Below are 13,266 nucleotides of genomic sequence, written 5' to 3'. Positions count from 1 at the left end.
CAATAGGGTGGTGAAGGCAATAACACTGCGAGCAGACACAGGCGCATTTCCTTTCATCGTCGGACCGAATAGAGCAGTTAGAGGGTACGGTCTCAGATTCATACCAAGAGCCTGTCCGAGAGTGTTGAATATAGCAGACCGAAAGTTGGTCATTTTCGGGCATGCCCAAAACATATGAAAATGGGATTGTTCAGATTTCATAGATTCAAGAAAGATATCGGCCGATATATCGATTTTTGATTTTTTTCTCTCCCACTATCAATATTGGTATCAGTCCCATGTCGTTCAAGCCTTTGTATAAACTTATAACATTACGAATAACTGTAATAAAGCTGAAGACTACTCAAAACTATTCCTTGAAGAACACATCTGTAAAGAGTGACTTTAACAAACAAGGGTAAAATGTGTTCATTGAGAATGCATATGAGCTGGATGTAGAGAAAGTAAGGTTTACACAGCATTCACATCCTTAATTGTGGTTTGGAGCTGGTGCTGATGTCATGTGGAATTTCTGCAGGGCTATTCAATTAAGAATGAATGCTTTCTCCTGAAAAATAATTAGACGCCAACTCCCTTGGGGTGATTACTCAATGTGGATGTGCGGTTTCTGTGTTTACGTGTCCATGTCCTCCCTTGACATATGCAATGAAATTTCAGTGTCAAAATACCAATGAAGTGTTGAGCATCATCCCTTTTTTTCCATCAACATCTACTTTTGAGTTTTTTCTAACCTGAAGCATAGGTACCCACTCCAGAATCCCTTATTTTCGAAGGCGTCTCCCCTTGAATGAATAAAAACCTAAATCCTCAAGTCATGTCTAAATAATTCTGCATTTCACAGATGTTTTAGCTCGGCCTTGATCACAGCCTGGCTTGTCATCTCCAACATTATCCTGTCCTTTAGCAAGTTGTTAGTTGAAAATACAAGCTGGCCTGGGCTCTTTTCTGTCTCCCTGTAGATCTTATTTGCCATACTGGCCTGTCAACAAGATCCTCAGCCCTTCACCATGAAAGCTCGTCAAAGCCAAGATTGCTACACAAAATGTCTGACTGCATATTTCTCATTACCACACTATGAATGCTTTGAAAATCTTTATTCAAACTCACACAAGCAGAAATCTCCTACAGGGAGTTCAGTGCAGCAACATGATCTAAGTCTGGCTTGAGTTTGGGTCTCCATTTATTTGGAAACCATGGGGAGGCCAATCAGTCAGTAATGGCTTGATGGTCAACAGCCTGTGGTGAGAGCTGGTGCTACATTCCGACGAAGAGCAATCACAATCAAAATGAGTTTAGAAGGCCTGGAGGAAATGCGTCTTTCAGCCTGGAGAGATGACACATGTTGACTAATGTCAATCAACTTTCCACTCATCTCTGATTCAGATAGTGGGTTAGTTTGGGTAAGCCAGCAAATCGACTCTAGTCTTTTTGATTAGGAGCATTTGTCTGTTAATGAAAAAAACAATGGGTATTAGAATAATAATAATAATAATAATAATAATAATAATAATATATAACCAAAACTTGACAAAATGACATCAATATACTGTAAAGTCATGATTTGTAGGTACAGGTTTAGAGGCATTGGTATTTATTTCACTCTATATCATTCCCAGTTAAAAACTCCTCACAGAATAAATAACCTCTGTAGGAGACGTAAAAAATATGGAAACAGCATAGTGTTTCTATAGCTGTCGAGCGAGACATAATTAAAAAAAAACTATCATTTTTAAAAAAAAATACATGCATTATGTGCAAAACATGATTATAAGGGTTCAGATCAGACTTTCACTCCAATATAACCCTAGAAGTTTAAAGGCAGGGTTGGTGATTTTCTCCGGTTACACGTTTTATGGTTTTGGTAGAAAATGTCTTTAGGCCTGGGCTCTGAAAATTGAATAAAGTAAAAATCTGTCATTTGTAGTAGTTTTAAGCCAGTAAAAAAAAAGTTAAATGGTCAGATATTTTCTGTATGTAGTACCATCAAGTTTAGTGTTGTTGTTTAGTGTAGTGCAATGAGCCGGGGTCTGCTTCTGGAGGAACAGTACTCATGCATGCAAGAGCGGCGTGGCTTTTGAGGGAGCACAGAGGGGAGGGTTGGATGTAGATGGAGCACTGAGGGAATGTTGCTTTCAAAATAATTATCGTTTTTGAAAATTACCAGCCCAACCTTTAAGCTTTGTTCCTCTTCCATACATTTTTGTACTTTCAATTTTGGTTTCTCCATTTTGGTGTCGCTGCAGAAGTCAAAATCTGCATAGGCTGGGATAGCCACCATCAAAGTCCCAATAAATCTTATTAATAACACATGCCCTGAGTCACAGGCAAAATCACAAAAAAACATTTAACCCTTCAGCATCACAATTAAGATAGCTTACATTAAACCTGTTTTTGCAAGCTGAGTGGTTTTCCTTATGACCAATCATACTACTACTGTCCTTTCATTTAATCTTCCATCCGACAAAATATAAATTCTAAGGAAAACTGTGTAGCAATTTCTGCAAACCAAAGCACCTATAAGACGGACAATGGAAAAAAAGAAAGTCCCCACATTGACAAACACAGTCACCCCCGATGTTCCTGTTTTTCCCCGTTTCTCCATGTCCCATCTGTCACTAGTCAGGAGCCACTCAGTTAGAACAAAAGTCAGATTATCGAGGGTTTTAATTATGCTGAAGGCATAAGCAAATTAATTATCACTATCAGTGGTATGGAACATCCCTTTAGATGAAGCAACCAAATCTAATTATCTTTTGACCTCTCTCCTCAGTAAGCTCCTCAACATGTACACAATTAACTCACAAAGTCAAACATTAATATTCTGCAAAATTTCACTGCAGAATTCAACAACAAATAGTTGTTGCTGGCACTCATTGTCTCGCAAATACACAGGGGATAGACTAAAGATTTTCCATGCTTGAAATAACTTACCAGCATGGCTCAGAGCTTCGACAGACCCAGTTTGTCTAATTCCTCCTCTAGTCACAAACACAGGGCTTTCCTCACATCCAACAACACAACGCCAAAGGGTATAAATCGCCTTTTTTTTTTGTTTCAGTGTGCCACGGACCAACCATTTTCTTGCCATATGCTGCTTTGTCTCTCCTCACTGGGTTTCAGTTCAAATCCTTTACTAGTGATGCACCAACCGTGCACCTGTACAATTAAACGCTGATCTCCCAATATTCAAAAAAGAAAGGCATCAAATGGGGGATTTACTGGGTACAGTTTCAAACGTCTGAACTCGTGGGGCATGTGTGTGTGCCTGTGATAAGGAATGAGAGTGTCAGAGTGAGAAGACAAGTGATAGAATAACAAGAAGTGGAGGGATGGATAATCGAGTTTTCAACCCATATATGTACAGGGTAAAAGCTGAACCTCAAAGGCCGGAATGAAGGTGCTCATCCTTTTTGTCTCCCTTACAGATTCTTGGCTTGTATTTGTATCCTGAACCGCATATCCTGATGTCCAGATGTTGAAAATCAGAGAGATCTAAGGGATCTGAAAATTAATCAGGATAAACAAGGGCAAATGCAGGGATCCAATGAACTAACAAAAAAGGGTGTGCTGCCTCCTACACATTTAGCACAGCTCCGTCTTTATGGTAACCTTTAAGCACTCAGATTTAGAGTGTTTGTATTTTTTGCACTTCAGGTTAAGTGCTGATAAATATCCTCACACTCCTCAGTCTTCTAAAAAAAGACCACATCTGGTTTGGGTTGTTAGACTTATTTTAACTCCTCATGCAGGACTAATCAGAGCCATCCCAGCCAGGCTTCCAGGATAAACCTGTATCATGCAGAGATGATGGACTGGAAGACAAAGCTCTGCTGAGAGTTCATCAGGTCTTATTAGCTTACAATGAGGTTTTGCAAACACTGAGCTCTGCAAACCCAAGTCTACAAAATCTTAGATTTGACACTTTTGATAGAAATATGTTAACCACACTGCAAAATGAATGCTTCACGTGACATATGTTTTAATATCAAATATGTTTGAAAAGAAATACAGTTGAAATTGACTTTTTAAAATAATGGGTCACAAACCTATGTCGTTGTATACAATGTTCTCATCACCTTCTATGGACTATGGAACGACTATGAAAAATCTTGGGAGGACCTAAATCTTGTTCTCAAAAACTTAACCGGAAAAATGTGAAAAGACAAGCTCTGTGTTTGAGTGTGCATTCGTACCACTTCACCACTCTGCTGGGATCCTGATGAGTTTATGATTACACCTCCATGTTATTGGCTCTCTATCAAGGACTTCTAAGACAGTGCCACCGCTGTGAGGGTGGACGCAGCATGTATCACAGGTGTAAATAACATCTGGGAGGGAGCTTGCCAAAAAGCAGAGACAACATGAGACAAAGGCTCGACAGGAATAGACTCAGGCACCCACATACTAAGGCACAATGCACAGCATCCACATATTGCTGTTGTTAATTGACTTTTGATATTAAGCGGGGAAAAAAATCAGGCTCTTGAGGAAGCATTAAATATCATATATGTCCAAAAAAGGCCACTGTGGGGCTCCAATTCCATGATTCAATACACATCGTAAAAAGAGCCAGAAAGGTCTGCATGGAACACTTTCCTTTTCTGTGTCTGCCATTGACTTTTTGGGATGCACCTGCAAAACCACCAGACTGCAAAGCAGCCACTTCCCTCAATGCAAAGAGCCCGATTCCATGTCTTCAGCACGTCCTTGGTGCATCTTGTAGTTCAGGCAGCGTTAACTGCACTAATTAGAAGTATTCCTTAATGTTGAACTTCATGATCAAATTTAAACATTTATCTCCGTCGCGTAAACAAACAACACAGGCCTGAGAATAAATTACATTCCCCACGACAGCAAACAAAACTGAGCCAAGTTTTAAAACCATCAAATTACGAGGCTTCTAAATTGAACAACTCTCAAAGAGCTGTTGGTGTGAATGTGTCTGCAGCCTTCTATGTGTATGCATGTGCGCCTTAAATAAACATAATGCCATACACAGACAGGGTGAAATGTTTGTGTTCCTTATTAGAAAGACGAGGGTTTGTGACGTGCTGACTGCTCCCTCTAAATTGGGCTGGATGAGGAACCAATTAGTGCTGTAGACAACAGTTAAAATTCTCATCCCCTCCTGTGCCAATCATCTTAACGCAATTTCAGCAGACAAATTAAGTTCTATTTGTGGAAACAATTAAAGTAACTAAAATCAGAAACTAGGTTTGCCCCCCTTCGCCCCTTCCCCCCTTAAGGGTTTGAGTGACAATTTGTGTATTTTTTTCCCCACTCTTTTTTGGGGGGCAATAATCAAAATAAATACACCTTTACCTCAGTCAGACTGTGATAGGAATCCTTGTACTATCAACTGAAACCGACATGGGGCAAAAGGAACAAAAAAGCTAAAGACATTTGAGGTAATCGCAATTGGATACAGAATGGTTGCATCTGAGATGAGCAGCCGCAGGGAACTGACGTGTCCTTTCATGGAGTAACAATCTATCCGCTGACTTTAAGGCTTACTTACGCCTTACTAATTACCTAGATAAGAGACGCTGTGAAGTGTAAGGTATATCCTCGTTATCTGAAAGAATAAGACAAGTGATCTGGTCAAGACTCCTCAGGTACATCTTCATGTTTTGAAATAAAATATAACTTTTTTTTGTTCTGCTATGAAAAGACAATTACTTATATTTCTGGGACTTCTGAAGCCATTAGGCTGGTATGGCAATATTGGCAAATATGTCACAAGTACCCAGAGAACAAAAAAACTTCAGCCTTCTCTTGAACCCTCAGCAGTAGAAAGTTAAGACATGTGCAGCATATACTGCATAAGTCACAGACTAAGTCTCAGGGATGTCATCCAGAGGTGCTTTATGCTAAACAATTACCATCGCAATATCAGAAATGCTGACTCTACTTAACTTTTGGAAAGTCTTGTTACAGACAAAATACCCACCTGTAAGTCAAATCTGTCACACCCCTAATTACACAAACAATGCATAATTCTTATCCAACATCAGCAACATGTAAGATATTTACTGAATTAAATCTTAAAATGAACATACTATCAGACTTTAATGAAAGATCACGTGTTCAAGTACTAGCTTTTCTGACAACAAGCAAGTTATGTCCTCCTCCTAAGTCTTGATTCTGGTCTGGAATCAAAAGCAGCTTTATTATCCAGGTATGCTTAACACACAAGGAATTTAACTTTGGTAGACTAAAAATATAAATAAGTAATGAAAGACTAATGTGTACAAGACTAAATAACGGTCTGTGTTTGTTTTGGCCAGAGAAGGTATTGTAGGCGGTTTTAAGGCAACCCGACATGACAGTGTTGGATGCCCCTCTGTTTACCAGGCAAACGACAAAGCAACAGGAGTTGCAGAGATGAAACAGATGCAGAGCTGGCTCAACACTAAAGCGTCCTCATCTGCTGCATGGCAACCTGCTTGCACATCAACTCTAGGGAGGAAGGGCGGGGGGAGACAGCTTTCTCCAATGTTTTGAATTTGGACTGCAGTGCTTATTTTAAAACACAGTTATTGTAAAAACTAAGAACTTATAAAAACTCACCCAACCTTAAGATGTACAGTATGAATAATGTAAAGAACATTACATTAGTGGGCTTTAAATCTGTATTTCTACTGTTCTACTATTCAAATAATCCTAAATTCAGGAGTTGATGGCTTTGGTTATTTTAATTTAAAAAAAAAACGGAGAAAAATAAGCAGCATATTTTCAGAGACAAAACAGCCTAATGTACCACACGACTGACACACTTAAAGTTCTCCAGGCAACAACCACGTTTTCAAAAATACTGTAGTGTCCTGTAATTTAAAACACCATTATACTGTTTAGGGCCTTTGTCCTGTTGCTTGAAGGTTGGTATCCCACAACACATTGCTAACTACAGATCTTAACTGTTTTAGATCAAAACAGTATTTTAGTGTTCAAAACTGGCTGTAAATTAATAATTGTTTGCAATGTAGATTGGTGTGAATGATGAAAAAAACATGCAGCTCTTTCAGGATAGGCTCTTACTGAAACACATCCTAACTTAGCCCCTCTTTGGTTTGATTACTATTTGAAACCAAAAGGGGAATCAGCTCCTCTCTAACTCAACCAAATAAGCCAAACAGTCTCCTCTGGCAGATAGAAGGGGATGTGCAGAATACAAACTTGGCACATTGCGTCTGTCCTAATCTACAGAGCCAAAGGGATTACAAAGAAGAAATGTCCCAGTTTAAGTAGACTGACAGATATACTGAGTGTAGTAGACACACTCTTCCTAAGTCCGACTGTTTCTACAAGAAACTGAGACTAAGCTAGCAGCTACAGTTGTCTGGGAACATTGTGTCCAGTGATGGCAACGCATTCTCATCATAGCTTTTTTTTTTTAATCCTACATCACACAATGTTCCTGCAAGATATATTGAAACGTTTTGCTGCCTCTTTTCAAAACATTAGTATTGTAGAGCTGCAGCATCTTACTCCTCATAACCATAAATCCCTCCAGAAGGACAAATGTTGAAAAAGGAGCAGCTTTAGGCATTCGTGTCAAAAAACCCAAAATGACAGAGTGGGTTTTTTTTTGTTTCTCTCAATGGAGACACAAATACAGTTCTTGTAGCACTTTCAAATGACATTCTTATTTTACAGTTGTTGGTGCTGTAAGTGAAAGATGCAACTTGGCTCTTAAATTATCAGCATGTGTGAAAGTATTCAGTTATTTACTTGAATTAATTTACTTAACTTATGCAACTCATTCCAGATCCATTCGTGCCTAAAGAGTGACTGATTATTCATCAAACAAGACAGCACTTGAAAGCATTTTGCATGCAATCAGTAAAGTGCACTACTCTTCTTATTCCATGTGCATTTAAGTCAGGATCATGAAAAAAGATGTCAACATAAGTGTGGTTGATGGCACATTCTTGTGGATCTAGGCAGGTTCATGCAATTTGCAAGGTTAGTTTCAGTCTGGGAAATGACCTGTATTTAACGGCTGGAAAAACCTTATTACCGAAGCTAGCGAATGAGAAAAGCAAAATTAATGTTATTTTATTTCAATAACACGTCAATGTGTCCAAAGTGAGCCTTCGTTAAAACAGAAAATGTTTGAATAGGAGAGGTTGTAAATCAATTAAAGCCTCGTGGTCTAGTTTGTTTGACTTGTAGCCCCATAACCCTGTTAATTTTGAGATTTTTTTTTTTTTTTTGTGAAGGAGAACTTTTACCTGTTATCTCTGTGAACTGTTCGAAATAGTTGAGGTAATGTAAATACTTGTCAAAATATACAACAAGGGTTCCAGCCCATTTTTCATGAATTTACATATTTGAATGTAAATATTGTTGCATTTTTATAAAGGTCAGCAGGATGCTTTCCACTGGGTGCAAAAACATGTTTTCTGCATAGAAGTCTTTGAGTAAATGAAACTATTACTTACTGGATTTGTTTACCCTAGCAACTCTTTCTAAATGTGCATATTGTTTGAATCCATTATTTTGAGCCCCCTCACCACCACATACCCCCACTATCTTCTACTTTGACACGACACTGACTGTCTTAAGCACACATTTTCTGTTTCCAATTCATAATATCACTTGTGGCATCACTGCTGAGCAACACAAGTTAATGAGCATCATCTTTGATTTTAAATGGATTACACAAAGTTAATTCATGCCCTTACCATCTGGCAGACAGCGGTAATTTGTTGACATAAACTGGGAGCTTTTCCCCCCTGAAGTTACAATGTATTTCAAGCCTTGTCCCTCCAATGACTTTTTTGAATACCACAGTGAGTGAAATGATAAAGTAGTCTCCGATAAATGTGACAAAGTACACCGGATCATCAATGGAATATAGGCATTGACATAGAGATAGTAATCGGGCATTAGTCTGATTGGCATGTCCACGCTTTCACTAAGCATTAGTCAGTGAGTGAGAGACAGATTGAGCTAAACTAAATTAAAATAGATTCTCAGACTCCTGCCACCTGATCAAAGCACCTACTGCAAAGCTGTCCATGATATCAATCAACTTCTTCAGCCAGAAGGTAGCCTAATTATCTGACTGTAATGGCAAAGATAAGGAAGATGGCAGCAGTTATCCAACCCAATCACCAGGCAAAACATCGAGCTTGTATTTATATTCAGAAACCTCCTTAGGCCACATTCACACCACACACACACCGAGCTTAATCACGAGGCAGATTTGATTTTGGGACTTTTGAAAAGAGGTCTGCACAGGCGTGTGGCGCTACGGAACGACCGTGACAATGATTTGTCCTCTGTGCACCGAATGGATGATGATGAGGATGATGATGATGATGATGATGATGATGATGATGATGATGAGGCTTTTGTTCTGCAGTGACACAATTTGTGTCCACAAGTGGACAAATGTTAGGGGAGGAGGATGATGAGGAATCCAATCTCGTTTGTCCTTTCAGGTCAATCTGACAAGTCCTTGTCAATCTGTATTCTCTGAGCCCGAACAACAAAAATGTAGTTAAATGCAAAGTCAAATCAGCCACTTTCCTCACACCATTTAAATGTAAATATATGCAGATCAGAATTCACAATCTGGATTGTAAAAACTAGGTGAAAACGGCAAACAGAAAATATTTCTAAATCTGAAGCATTCAATGGCAACCACTAATCAGGCATGCTTCCCCCTCTTACAGCCAACATCCTTCAACCTGAAAGAGTTAAGAGATGAGTGTCATTCAATGAAAGAGTCAAGTCCGTCTGTTCTGTGAGATAATATCTCTATCATAGCCTCCAGTCAGGGGTTTCTTTTGGCAGGGAAAGGGTCCTTCAATGAACTTGACAACAGAGAGCAGACATCAATTCTTCCTTTATTCTTTTCTTTGAGAAAATCTGAGAGACTGCGTCCTTTGCAAAGAACTAACCAAAGCAGTGCTTGACAGAAGCCAACAGAAACACAATGAAAGACATCCAAACTCAGAAAATTATAGACTCTTGTACAGTATTGCAAGATATTAAAAAACAGAATTTTAAGGCTTTTCAAGAGCTGCTCTGAAGTTTGTTAATGCCTTTAGTTATATCAGCCCAAACAGAAACTTTTATGCATTTTTTACTGAGTAATTAGCATTACAGAAATAAATACTGTGTTTCTAGTGAGATATCTGTGCTTTGCAGAGTTTTATTTCTACCATTTAGGACAAAAAAAGGCTGTTTGTACCATTAACTACAACGCTAAGCTTAATTATGCCTGTGTGCACATCCTCTGCATTCACTCCCCTGGCAATACCTGGGTCATTTCAGGAGACAGGAAACAAGCCCATTTGCCATCAGTGAGGCCATTCACACTGCACATTTGCCCTCATTTTACTATGTTTCCATCAAAGCTGGCCAAAACCATCTGCCACCCTGCAACATGCACAGCCCAGGTAGGCAGAATCAATTCAAGCTTATCATTTATTCCCAGACTGTGAGAGAGCCTCTGTTTCAAAAAAATCCCATTTCTGCTGCCTTTTTTGTGTATTCTATGTCAGCTGTAATATACATTTTCTTTTCTTATTTACAATGACAGGCGACCAAAAAGGATAGCGTTTCATGAAGGAGTGGTGAAGTCATTGGTTTTGAATGTGAATAGTGTCCGTCACATTTCGATGCGGAAGCTGAACCTTACGACATATGAAGTGGACAACTTCTGCATCTATGTGTGCTATCATTCAGAAGCCTTTCTTGCATTGAAACACTTCTTAAATGACAATAGATTCCTCAACCACCTATCTCGTCTGCTTTAACACTCATACTCTCATATTATCTAATTAATTGATGATATCTTTGATTGATTTTAATCAAAAAAATGTTATGAGTGAAAGGAGGGATTTAAACAAGTCTCCTTTTATTGACCTGATCACTACTGTACATCTGCTTTTAGAATATGGCTGTACAGGCAGCGAGCAGAGTAAATTCCCAATAATCTAAAATAAACTTATATTGTTTTATTATAAAGAGTTTTATTTGTACTCTCGAGATAAAACCATCACTTGAGAAAATGATGACAGAATCTAGTTGAGTGCCAAGAACTTTGAAGCTACTAAAATGTGAATAATTACTCATTTTAGTGTTTATTAGTTAAAAGAATTATTATTTTTTTGACTTTTATCTAAACTAGGGGTTGGACAAAATATTGATACAATATATCGACACCCTGACTCATGTGATGCTGGTTCAAAATGTCAATACTTTTTAATTGTTTTATTTTGAGCTCGAAATAGACTTCCTTCCAAGAGAGTAGTATGAATTGAAGCTAAATTGTCAGAGAAGAAGAACACATTGGGATTAAAGCAGAAGAAGAACATGGTGGGATAATGTTTGAGAGTCGGAAAGAGAAGAAGAAATGAAGCACTACAAGGGCTGAAACTGACAACAAACCTTACCTTTCATGATGTTTTCAATTCTTGAGTTAATCCGCTAGTGTCATAGGTGCAACGAAAAACAAGGAGGAGGACCCAATTGCAAGAACAAAAAAAATGTGTATTTTCTTAAACAAAAAGCAAACAAAAACTTACTAAATAATAAATCCAGAATGTCCACAAGAAGACAACACAGGAAGCCACACGAAATCAAAAAGAACATGGAACATGTAACATCTGACTGGAACAAAAGACAATGAACTGACACAGAGGGGAAGAAACACTGAGACTCCACAGGTGAGACTAATCAGAGTAATCGTGACAGAGAAACACACAGAGGCACAGGGAGAAGACATCGCGAAATAAAACAGGAAAGACTAAACACTAAACAAGTGATCAATCAACACTACAGGAGACATTCAAACACAGAAACACTAGGAAAAAATGAAACCTAAAACAATATGAAATACAAAAACTAAACAAGATAACAACCATGACAGATAGTTTGAAGTATTACTATGGCTGCCTCTCAGAATCACTGCATTAGGATTTCGGCCATGTATTGTGTTTCATATCATCTCATGAGACACACGCCTATCCCAATCTACACTTAAAAATATACTAGATTTCAATTTAAGAAACACATTGATTTACAGGTACATTTAGAAGTTCTTACAATTAAGAATTGTTCTGTAATTGTGGCAAACCTTTTTTTTTTTTTTTTGTCATTTACACATTTATTGAAATAAGAAATAAGAGCATCACAATACCACTTTCCCACCAGTATAAGATAAACACTACGTCATGCTCAAAATCCAACCGGTTTGATTGGTCCAAAAAATAAAATGGTAAAGAGAAAAGCCAACACTGAGATTAGCCTCGGTTGGAAGTTAGGCATGAATGATTTTGTGCACAAAAGTAAATTAAAACCAGTGAAGAAGAACAAGTATAATGGAGGATAAACAACAGCTGATCCAGAAGAAAAGTACACAAACCTGCACATAGACTATAGACAGTTAACACAATCCAAAGAAATCATTTTCTTGGCAGATTTACAAAAAATCAGCTAATCAGCTCCCCTTCAGTGGAAAGTGTACAAATGTAAACCTTTTTCTTACTGATTCATTTGTAAGGTATGCTGGTTTTCTCTGTCTCAGGGGCTCACATGCTAAAGTTTACCAACCTTCTGGCACAAGCTCAATTATTTGAAATCTCTTAATTTACATCTTAATCTTAATTAACGTCATCTCATCTTTGATTTGTAGTCTTCGCATTTGCTTGTGTTGTAAATAAGCTACAATAAAAATATGAGAACAGAATATATGGTCGATTTTTCAATTTTATCGGTTGAAGAGACATCCTGCCATATATCTTCAAGAAAACAAAACCAAAAGAAATGCAGCAGATAAAGCTTTTCCAGTGCATCCTGGTACGTGTAGGCTCTTCTGATTTCCTCTGTGAGGTGGAGAATCCATCCTTTAACTGTCAGTTTAACACACACACACACACACACACACACACATAAGATACTTTGTATACTATAGGGGTTAAATCAGGATCTTAGAAACTGCATGTTCACTTTTAAGGTTCATGATGATGCATGTTTATGTTTTGACTAATCCGTGGATGAGAAACTTTTAAAACTCTTTGTAAACAACATTTTGTCGGGAAAATTAAATATATTTAAAGAGTTGTTTTGATTGATATAAAATATACAAACAAGTAAAATCACGCTGTTCTTTGCTATTAGATTTGTTCATCAGCACGTGTACATATGAACACACAATACTGTAAATGAGGACAACAGCTGAGCAGGCAGATGTCCACACAGCTGTGGAAACAAAAAAGTTTTGAAGACTCTTCTTTAAAACCAAGCCCA

At 38.0% G+C, this 13,266-nt stretch overlaps 1 protein-coding gene across 1 annotated transcript in view; it reads right to left on the bottom strand.

Annotated features, from left to right (window-relative positions):
* Positions 1–11,709, bottom strand: part of chrm3a (cholinergic receptor, muscarinic 3a) — a 94,809-nt gene extending 83,100 nt beyond the window's left edge. Inside the window, exon 1 of the mRNA XM_079363535.1 lies at positions 11,412–11,709. The gene's annotated coding sequence lies outside the window, so the exon portion shown is untranslated. The remainder of the gene's footprint in view (positions 1–11,411) is intronic.
* Positions 11,710–13,266: the final 1,557 nt, after the last annotated feature.

This window comes from Symphodus melops (assembly GCF_947650265.1).
Source record: "Symphodus melops genome assembly, chromosome: 15".
Classification (NCBI taxonomy): Eukaryota; Metazoa; Chordata; class Actinopteri; order Labriformes; family Labridae; genus Symphodus; species Symphodus melops.
Note: the sequence above shows the minus strand (reverse complement) of the source record. Positions and strands in the feature narration are given on the sequence as shown.